Source organism: Calliphora vicina, chromosome 1 (assembly GCF_958450345.1).
Source record: "Calliphora vicina chromosome 1, idCalVici1.1, whole genome shotgun sequence".
Lineage (NCBI taxonomy): Eukaryota > Metazoa > Arthropoda > Insecta > Diptera > Calliphoridae > Calliphora > Calliphora vicina.
The window spans coordinates 69,618,013-69,630,063 of record NC_088780.1 but is presented as its reverse complement, the minus strand read 5'-3'; positions in this window follow the sequence as shown (position 1 = coordinate 69,630,063).

The following is a 12,051-nucleotide window of genomic DNA, read 5'->3' as shown; positions in this document are numbered from 1 at the left end:
TGAATAAATTATGTTATTAATTAACTTTAAATTTAATTCAGTTTAAACAAAGGCTTTGGAATGAATCTAAAAAATTAAATATTAGGAATGGATTTATGGAATGAAAGGCTGACATTCTTCAATTACGGATTAAGATTTTAGTGAATTAAACTCAAATTTTATTAATTAATTCGAAGCTCTGATATTTAATAATTATAACACTAACGGTCATTCTCACAATGTATGATTAAAAGTTAACGTGAACTTTAACCGCAAGTTAGGCTAATTTGAATTTCACAATGTACGATTAATTCGTAATTGACACTATTTAACAACAAATTTCGCCGGTTAGCATCTTAATTGTAAGAAATATAATAAAAGAACATGGAAAAACATTTATATTTTTGTAATATTTATAATTTTTAAAAGTGTAAAGCGATGAAAAGTAAATTTTGCACGGGGTGATCCATATACCACCCGGATATTGCACTTACAAACCAAACAACAAATGTGCACTTTTGCTTGTTGGTTTTCAGTAATTGTTGTTCAGTTTGTTCTGTAAATTTTACAGTTAGGAACCCTAATATTTTTGAGTTTTATACGTTTTTTTTTATTATACCACTAAGAAAACACAAACTATTATTTTTTATGCCGTCTTTTAGACAATTTTTTTATATTTCAATCTTTCATTACACTATTTTTCATAAACAAATGTATGCATTATTGCCCTACTTTCTACTGAATGCTTTGGTTAAGTAATCAAATGATGGTGAAACTTAAATCGGTAACCGTTGGTTAAATGGTCCCCGTTAAACAAACCGACAGTTAGTTAATTTTCCGGTTAAAATGAAATAATCGTACATTGTGAAAATGGCCGTAAGTTGCAATTTGGCCATAATATTCCTAATTTACAGTATCATTATATATTTCGGGAATAGGCGGGTACCCGGGAATGTAGAAAAATATTTCCCGATTCCCGGGAATCAAAAAAGGTCGGGAAATTAAAAACCCTAATTGAACCCTATTCCTAACACAAACTTCACTCAGATACATATCAGCTAAATTTAATGTCGATAAGTGAAATAATTTAAAATATTTAAAAAAAAGTACCATTAGGAGAAAAGTACCAATTTCCCTTTTCTTCCTTGAAACAATCAAGTTCGAACTTTAAAAATATTAAATTTTGCTAAAATTGTTTATGCTACAGACATGTCTCAAAATATTAAAGTTTCGAATTTCCAAAAAGTACGAAACACCTGTCAGCTTATTTTTTAAATGGAGTTACATGCTATTTTAAGTTGTTTTGTATATTTATTAGTTTGGAAGATATAAGGTTACTGAATTTACCCTTTTTTACCTCCTAAACGTTCGAATTTCCATTAAAATTTCGTGATTCTAACTTCAGCTGTGCGATGATGAATCAGTCAGTCATTCAGTCAGTCAGTAACGTTACTCTTTTATATATATAGATTATGCGTAAAAGAAAAATGTTCGTCTCTTCGGGGTACAAAAAATGATATGCGCTGGAGCGGTTATCAACTCTTACTTCTATCCCATTTACGTAATAATTCATTAGGAATTTTAAATGCACATATCGACATACATACATAGCTATTGGTCACCGCTTGCTGTTAACATGAGCAAAAGCTTAACAGACTTATATACAAACAGACTATGATAAAAAGGAACAGTGGTGGCTCACTATATGAGTCCATCACAAATTGAATAGATATAAATGTAATAAAAATATATATATGTATATTTCTTTATGCACAAGAAAAACTAAGAGGTTCAACAATTTATTTATTTAATTCGCCAATGAAATTACACTTTCTTACAGGCTAGCATAATTCTTAAATCTTAATTAAAATCTATTTACTATAGTATAATTTAAAAAATACAAAGTTTAAATGTCATCAGTTTAATAAATGAATACTCCGTTTGATGACATTAGGATCAGTCGAATAGTCAATAAGATGATAGAAGTTGTTGAATTGAGCACTAACTCTACGCATTGGATCAAAGTTTGCATAATTAGAACGGAAATATTGGATCTTAAGTGGGATATAATTCCTTGTTGGTCGATTTGGAACAATGAATTCGATTTTACGAAGTAGGAATTCCGAATTAGTTGTCCCATTCAGTAAATTAATCATGAATGAGATATTCATATATATTCTTCTACTTTTTAGAGTAGGGAGTTTTATGAGTGCTAATCGACTTTCGTATGATGGTAGATTAATGTTTGAATTCCATGGGAGTTTGCGAAGGCAAAATAAAAAAAATTGTTTTTGGACGGATTCAATTTTCCTTATATCGTATCGCGGATTCCAGACAACACTAGCATATTCTAAAATTGGTCTCACAAGTGACGTAAACATTTGTTTTGTGACATACTCTTTTCCTCAGCGTTTGATGAAACCTAATACCCCTTTGGCTTTGTTAATAGTTTCTGAAATGTGAGAATTAAAACATAATTTATTATCAAGTAATACGCCAAGATCAAGGAATATCTCAACTTTATCAAGTTGATAATCATTGATCGAGTATCTACAGATTACTGGACTTCGTCTGTAGAATGTCATTTGTTTACATTTTGTCAAATTCAGATCCATTAAATTCTTATTACACCATTGGTTAGAATTATCCAGATCAGATTGAAGTAAGGAACATTGGTTAGATTGATTTAAGCTAAGGAAGAGCTTAACGTCATCGGCATACATTAACATTTTGGAATTCTTAATACAGGATGGTAGATCATTAATGAATATTAGAAATAATACTGGACCCAAATGACTACCTTGAGGAACACCAGATATAACTGGAATATTTTTTGATTTATAGTCTCTGAACAATACACATTGATGTCTGGTTTTCAAATATGTGGAAATCCATTTGAGAAATACAGGTGAAAGTCCAAGTGATTCACTTTATCTAATGCCTTACTGAAATCCGTATAGATAGTGTCAGTTTGTAAGCCGGAATAAAAAGATGTTATCACTGAAGTTGTAAATTCCAATAAATTAGTGGTAGCTGAACAACCTTTTCTAAATCCGTGCTGGAATGGAGATAGAAATGATGCAACTTGATGTGATAATGTTTCAGTTACTATTTTCTCAAAAAGTTTGGAAATAACACTCACTTTAGCTATACCTCTATAATTAGAAATATTGGATCTGCTTCCGGATTTGAACAAAGGAATAATATATGATTTTTTCCAGAAATCAGGAAAATAACCATTGGAAAGTGATGCGTTAAATAAGTATGTTAAGGGCAATACAAACGGATATAAACACTTCAGAAGAACACAACACGGCACACCATCGGGACCATATTTATCTGAAAATTTTAATTTCCGTATAGCTGTCATAACAGTTGATGTATGTATTGCTGGACAATTTATTTGAGTCGCTTCAAATATAGGATACGGATAGTTAGATAATTGATTCAAGCTCTTATTAGAATACGAAGAGGAAAAGAAGTCAGCAAACATGTCTCAAATCTTCGAATCATTTGAAGATTCTATGTCACCAAATTTCATCATAGATGGATATCCAGATACTCGACGTTTCGAATTGACGAACTGATAGAATGATTTAGGATTATTTTTGAAATTTCTCTTTACTTTAAAAATATATTTATTGTAACATTGGATATTTGCTAAATTGTAAGCTGATCTGGATACTGAGTATCTCGCGTAATCAGTTGATAGACCAGATTTCCTGTATTTTTTATAATGTTTATTTTTCAAATTTTTTAAACTTGTAAGCTGCGTGGTGTTCCAAGGAGGATCATTCGGAATTGTTTTCTTCATCATTGGAATAGATGATTTAAAACATTTAAATAAGCCATCATAAAATTGATTTAGAATTAGATCAATGTTATGGGGACTTAAATTGTTATTAGGATTAATTTCGAACCAATTTTCCGTTGAGAGTAGGTGACTTAATTTGGAATAATCAGCTTTCTTAAAGTCAAACACTTTTTCCTCATTTAGAGCAGGTTTTGCCGATACTTGAGTTTTTAAATATGCACTAATTTCAAGAGTAGGGTGATAAGCATCTTCTGGTGTAGATAAAGGATTAATGCGTTGTACATTAAATTCATCAGGTTGATCTATAAACACTAAATCCAGTAGTTTTCCTAATGAATTCGGTATGCTATTTATTTGAAAAAGTGCCAAATCTGCAATGGAATCGAATAGGTCTACATTTGATTCGGAATTTATTGATGGACTTAAAAAACAAGAATCAGGTGTTCTACACACCATTATGTTCGGCATATTAAAGTCTCCTATAACAATAATCATGTCATCACGTTTGGATAGTTTTACTACTACTATTTTCATAATAAATAATAAATAACAATGATCTCTGTTCTTAAATAAATGAAATGTTGTTTTGTTAACATTATTAGCTAAACATACGTACATACATAGATTAACAATAATTGCATTTTTTTCACACACTCACCGAAATTGAAATGTTGATATTAGAGATGCCAAACGGGGAATCCCGTTCCCGAAAATCCCGGGGTTTTCGGGATTTCTTAAACCCCGAAACCCGGGATTTTTTAATTTTAAATCCCTGGATTTTCGGGATTTTCCAAATCCCGTTTTTCATAAATAAATAGGGGAAATTGTCATTTTTGTGTGCCTTTTTATGCATTTTGACATTCATTCTACATGCCCGAATATCGCAAAGTGATGTTCAGCAAAATTGTTAACGAAACTCCTGCTACAACATAGTTAATAAAGGAAAGCGGTATTTTTGGTTGTCCTAGAGTGGGGCTCTGGAAAATCAATTCTTCACATTTTTTTGTAAGTTACCTAACAAAACTCAATTTAAATCCTCTTCAAACGAAATTGATTTTATCTCATATGAGGAGCTCGAACAAAATGAAAATATTTCGATTGCTCAAAGGCTAAAAGATATTAAGGGTCCTCATGTAAACGCTTAAAAGCCTCGCAAACTGAGCAATCTGTGCATTTTTACACTCTCGCAAATGAAATGTCAAAAAATGTATGGAAATTCGTTTGCACAACTCCGATAAGTTTGCGCGACAATTTAGACTCGCAAACTTGAATTTATTTTGCATTTGATGAATCAGCTGCTTTTGTTTACTTTTATTTATAAGAAATAAAAATCAAATAAAATATAAAAATTGTGTGCATGTGAAAATTGTGTAACTTTGGAACAGAATGATTGTATTAAATGACATTGTGTATGAAAACATTAACCTACAGCTAGAACATAAACAAAGTCCTCCAAACTATGTATACCACCGTTTGTTCCAAAGATTTAACTTTCATTCAACATTTTAAAATTAAAATTTATACAATTTGAAAAAAAAATTATTAAAGCTTTTGTTGAATTTATGTATTTTTATTTGACAAATATAAATTTTCTGTATAAACTTGCACAAAATTGAAAAGGTGGGTTCATGAAACATGTCGCGCAAATTTGCCCATTTGCACAAATGGGAAACTTAAGCGTTTAAATGAGTACCCTTATTATTAATAAATGTAAAAAACCCAAATAACAATAACGAAACCAAGTTATAATGTAGATTTGCAACTTGCAAAAGAAATAGATCACTTTATTTCTGAATGAACAAGAGGAAAATGCTTGCAGATTTGTTATAAGTATTTGTAAACGGTATTGCCAATATGAAAGATGTTTTTCGGCAGCAGCATATGTCGGAAACAAAATTCGTTCCAGAATAGCAGAGAAACCATAGATGCAATAGTATGCTTTTTAGTGTATAATAAAAATTAATTGCAAATAAAAAATTTACTTTCCCCGGGTCGGGATTCTTTACCAAATCCCGATCCCGGGATTTTTAAAGTTCAGTCCCGATTAGCATCTCTAGTTGATATGTATACAGCGTTTGTAAAGGCCTCTGCAACTGCTTGTACTGGAGAAAAAAATATGTATGTAGGAATGTACAACAATGTGACACGCTGGTATTATTAATGGTATTCGCTGCAGACAATTATTTTGTGATACTTAGGCTATAGACAAATTTTAATTATATTTAAATTACTTAATCTTATTTAAACAGAAATTTTCATGTGCAATATTTTAATTTTATAGTATTTTATTATATTTAGGCTAGGTAAATTGTTAAATTTTTATATTCTTTTTCTTTATAGAACTTTTATTTTGTGAATTTATCGTGTTTATTGCTTTCGGATTTAACTTCCACATATTCATTTATTTAAGTTTAAGGCTTTTTTATAATTTTTAGAGAAATATGCACGAAAATTTATTTTTAAGTAGTATTTTTTCTTCTTTTTATACCCTCCACCGGTGCAGTGAAATAAGGCCATAGGCAATAAGGTCATATGGCCTTATTACACATTGTGTTGAGAAATAAGACCATATGACCTTATTTCCATGGAAGAAGTGAAATAAAGCCATTATGGCATTATTGCATCTTAGGCAATTTTTTGTTTGCTTAAATGATTTATTAATATGCCAAGAAAAGAAAGTTCAATCAAAAATTAAAGAACATCCACTCCAAAAAAAAAGTATTTTTTAATAATTTATTTACAAGAAAGGCTTTATTTAGCGAATCCGCCAGCCGCTTTCCATGGAGGAGAAAGTCTCTAAGAGTTGTTTTGCACTCAGTAGTATGGCCAGCAACTATTCGGTTTCGTAGGAAAAGGTTTTTTTTTTATTGGCGGCCTGTGGCCGCTCTTAGGGACTTTCTCCTCCATGGAACGTGGCAGGCGGCTTCGCTATATGAAACATTTCTTGCAAATGATTATAAAATATTTTTTTGTCCCGGCACTGCCTGTCACTCTAAAATAACTATACATATTTATGTAATTATAACAAGCAATTTTACACTGATATGGCTTTATTTCCACTTTGGCCAATAATTGATTATGACTTTATTTCACTCCCACGGTGGTACTAAAGTCATATGGTCTCATTTCTCAACACAATGTGTAATAAGGCCATATGACCTTATTACCTATGGCTTTATTTCACGTCACCCACTCCACCACCATAAGTGGTGAATGTGGGTATATATAAGATTGTCATTCCGTGTGTAACATTGAGAAATATTCATCTGAGACCCAACAAAGTATATATATTATTGATTCTTATGAAATTCTAAGTCGTTTGAGCTATGTCCGTCTGTCTGTCTGTGTAAAACACGCTCACGTCTAAATTAGACAAACAAAATTGGAAAACTTGCAAGAAAAATGTTTATTGTTCTCCTAAGCAGTTTAGTATTGAAAATTAGTAAAATCGATTCAGTTGAACCAGAGTTATGAACCAAATTGTGAGACAACCTAAAAAAAACTTGATAATTTTAAAATAGTTTTTGTTATTTGTGCAAATATATTGCAGATAATACCATCAAATTTTACATACGTTATTTTTATGTTAAAAGGACTAAGTCTGGTCAAAATTATAAGAATCGGTCCATGATTTCACCTAGCCCCCATACAAATTTCTTCCCGAAATATGGTTCTATGGTCTGTATCCACACCAAATTCAGGAAAACTAAGTTTCGTGCTTAAAAAAATGACAACACCAAATTTTTTGTGGATCAGCCCATATTTGACCATAGCCCCCATATAAAGTTCACTTCCGAAAATCACTTAAATAAGCATAAATGTCGCTATTAAGTTTAAATATACCAAAATCGCTATACCTAATTCTATGAAGATCGGCCAATAATTGGTTATAGCTCCTATATAAGGACCACTTCCGAAAAACACATTAACATAAATAAATATCTAAAAAATATCAGTACAAAATTTTACACAAATCTCTAATTTTTGAAATCATACTACAGGGTTTTTTGAATATCGGTCCATATTTGACAATAGCTCTTATATAAGGCCCACTTCCGAAAATCAGTTAAGTACTCATAAACCATGCTAAAATTCGACCCAAATAATACTCATATACAAAGAAATCACTGTACCAAATTTTACGCAGATTGGCCGATAATTGGCCATAGCTCCCCTATAAGACCCATTTCCGAAAAAGATATTAACCTTAATAAATATTTAAAACAAATTGATAATAAAATGAAATTACGCACAGATCAGTAAGTTTTATCCAGCAATCATACTACTGAATTTTGTGAATATCGGTCCATATTTAACCATAGCTCCCATATAAGGTCCACTCCCGAAAATCACTAAAATCCTCAAAAATTTCTTACAAATTTAGTTATCAGGTTGCAATTCCAAACAAATTTGTTCAATATATACAAAAATCGATGTACCAAATTTTATGAATATCGGTCCATAATTGACAACAGCTCCCATATAAATACATAAAAATCACGTTAAAATATTTTATGACAATCGAATCATAATATATAATCATACCTCCCATAAAAATCCCACAACCCAATATTTTTAAATTTGTCTAAATATATTTGTATACCCTTTTCTATACTCTGTTTCTGCACTTGAGGTTAAAAAGGAAAAATGTTGATTCAAACGTATTAACTAATTATTAAGTATATATTGCTGAATTAAATACAATTTTTATGTACTTTTGAAATAAAATATTTTCTGCGTAAACTAGTCTTTCTAACAATTGTTAAGTATAATATTTCAGTTGTTATACCATCATATTTAGGTGGAGGGTATTTAAGATTCGGCACGGCCGAATATAGTACTCGTACTTGTTCTTAAATTTAATTAACACTATAGTTACATACGCGTAAGTATGTAAAAACACTATCATCTTAATGCTTCTAAATGATGTTAGGTTAAATTTCTCTCCAGGAGCAAACCCATTAGATGTTGTGGGTAGTGTGGAAGATTATTAATATTAACACAATAGATCTTTTTCTCAATTGAATTTCCAGATCTTTATTTTAATATTTTCTACTAATGTTTAATAAAAATTTTTGTTTTTTCAAAGTTCCAAATTTTAGTAAGTGAAATAATACTATTAAGTCTCCCTTTGTGAATCTGATTGTAAATGTCTAATTTCATATTTCTGGGTCCATTATTATAGAAAATGCAAAAGAAAGTTACCACTAAAGTCACCTTTTGTAAATTCAAATTCATTTAGAATCATGTGTGCCTAATTTTAAATTTTTAGGTTTATTATTATAAAATATTCAAAAAGTACCATTGCAATAAACAAATAGTACCATTGATTATCACTTTTGAATTCACACTCACTAAACCATAACCCGTCAAGTTTGAATTTTAAATTTGTATAGCCTTTCCTATATTATCAACTAATTTTGTTTCTATAACAATTAATATTTAAAAGTTATCACAAAACCGAAAAAAAACGAAACCGCGGTTTTGAAATTCTTCGGTTTTTTGGAAACTCTAGGTCCGTTATTATAGTAAATTCAAAAAAGTACCTATGAGAACAAAGAAAAAGTACCAAGAAGTATGGCCTTAATTTTCACTCACTTGGGACCATAGACGCCTAATTTCATATTTCTATGTCCATTATTGCAGAAAATTCAAAAAGTACCATTAGAATATATAAAAAGTACCAAAAAGCAGACACTTGTGGATTCCCACCCACTCTGCCCATGTAAGCTTTATTTCATGTTTCTAGGTTCATTGGTGAAGAAATTACAAAAAGTACCATTCGATTAAAGAAAAAGTACCAAAAAGTCTACCCCTAAAATTCACAATCACTTAGGACCATATATGCTTAATTTCATGTTTCTAAGTCCATTGTCATATAAAATTCAAAAAGTACCATTAGATGAATAAAAAAGTACCTATAGTTCAGTTCTCACATTTTGGTACCTAAATATTGTACCTAGCGTTTTTATCCCGGGAATTATTTAGTCGGGAATCCCGGGAATTAAAAACTGTCGAAAATACATAGAAAATAACTAAGAACTCCATTTTTTTTTTACCAAAAATCAGTGAAAAGTTTTTTACAGTTTTTTGCTTATATAGCGGCAATAATAGACCGCTTACTATTATTATTCATTTGAGGTTTTTCGTATGAAAATTTAAAAAGTGAATTCATTATTTATAGAATTTATTTCTTATTGAATCATTAAAATTTCTTTAAATTTCTTCTTCAAATCCATAACAAAATAGCTTCACAAATTTAATAATTGATTAATTTTTCTTCAACTCAAATCTAGTACAAAAAGGCTTAAGACAATTTTTTCAATTAATTTTGTAAATGATTTGATTTAACAAAAATTTAATCATTCAAAGTTTGAATAAATTATGTTATTAATTAACTTTAAATTTAATTCAGTTTAAACAAAGGCTTTGGAATGAATCTAAAAAATTAAATATTAGGAATGGATTTATGGAATGAAAGGCTGACATTCTTCAATTACGGATTAAGATTTTAGTGAATTAAACTCAAATTTTATTAATTAATTCGAAGCTCTGATATTTAATAATTATAACACTAACGGTCATTCTCACAATGTATGATTAAAAGTTAACGTGAACTTTAACCGCAAGTTAGGCTAATTTGAATTTCACAATGTACGATTAATTCGTAATTGACACTATTTAACAACAAATTTCGCCGGTTAGCATCTTAATTGTAAGAAATATAATAAAAGAACATGGAAAAACATTTATATTTTTGTAATATTTATAATTTTTAAAAGTGTAAAGCGATGAAAAGTAAATTTTGCACGGGGTGATCCATATACCACCCGGATATTGCACTTACAAACCAAACAACAAATGTGCACTTTTGCTTGTTGGTTTTCAGTAATTGTTGTTCAGTTTGTTCTGTAAATTTTACAGTTAGGAACCCTAATATTTTTGAGTTTTATACGTTTTTTTTTATTATACCACTAAGAAAACACAAACTATTATTTTTTATGCCGTCTTTTAGACAATTTTTTTATATTTCAATCTTTCATTACACTATTTTTCATAAACAAATGTATGCATTATTGCCCTACTTTCTACTGAATGCTTTGGTTAAGTAATCAAATGATGGTGAAACTTAAATCGGTAACCGTTGGTTAAATGGTCCCCGTTAAACAAACCGACAGTTAGTTAATTTTCCGGTTAAAATGAAATAATCGTACATTGTGAAAATGGCCGTAAGTTGCAATTTGGCCATAATATTCCTAATTTACAGTATCATTATATATTTCGGGAATAGGCGGGTACCCGGGAATGTAGAAAAATATTTCCCGATTCCCGGGAATCAAAAAAGGTCGGGAAATTAAAAACCCTAATTGAACCCTATTCCTAACACAAACTTCACTCAGATACATATCAGCTAAATTTAATGTCGATAAGTGAAATAATTTAAAATATTTAAAAAAAAGTACCATTAGGAGAAAAGTACCAATTTCCCTTTTCTTCCTTGAAACAATCAAGTTCGAACTTTAAAAATATTAAATTTTGCTAAAATTGTTTATGCTACAGACATGTCTCAAAATATTAAAGTTTCGAATTTCCAAAAAGTACGAAACACCTGTCAGCTTATTTTTTAAATGGAGTTACATGCTATTTTAAGTTGTTTTGTATATTTATTAGTTTGGAAGATATAAGGTTACTGAATTTACCCTTTTTTACCTCCTAAACGTTCGAATTTCCATTAAAATTTCGTGATTCTAACTTCAGCTGTGCGATGATGAATCAGTCAGTCATTCAGTCAGTCAGTAACGTTACTCTTTTATATATATAGATTATGCGTAAAAGAAAAATGTTCGTCTCTTCGGGGTACAAAAAATGATATGCGCTGGAGCGGTTATCAACTCTTACTTCTATCCCATTTACGTAATAATTCATTAGGAATTTTAAATGCACATATCGACATACATACATAGCTATTGGTCACCGCTTGCTGTTAACATGAGCAAAAGCTTAACAGACTTATATACAAACAGACTATGATAAAAAGGAACAGTGGTGGCTCACTATATGAGTCCATCACAAATTGAATAGATATAAATGTAATAAAAATATATATATGTATATTTCTTTATGCACAAGAAAAACTAAGAGGTTCAACAATTTATTTATTTAATTCGCCAATGAAATTACACTTTCTTACAGGCTAGCATAATTCTTAAATCTTAATTAAAATCTATTTACTATAGTATAATTTAAAAAATACAAAG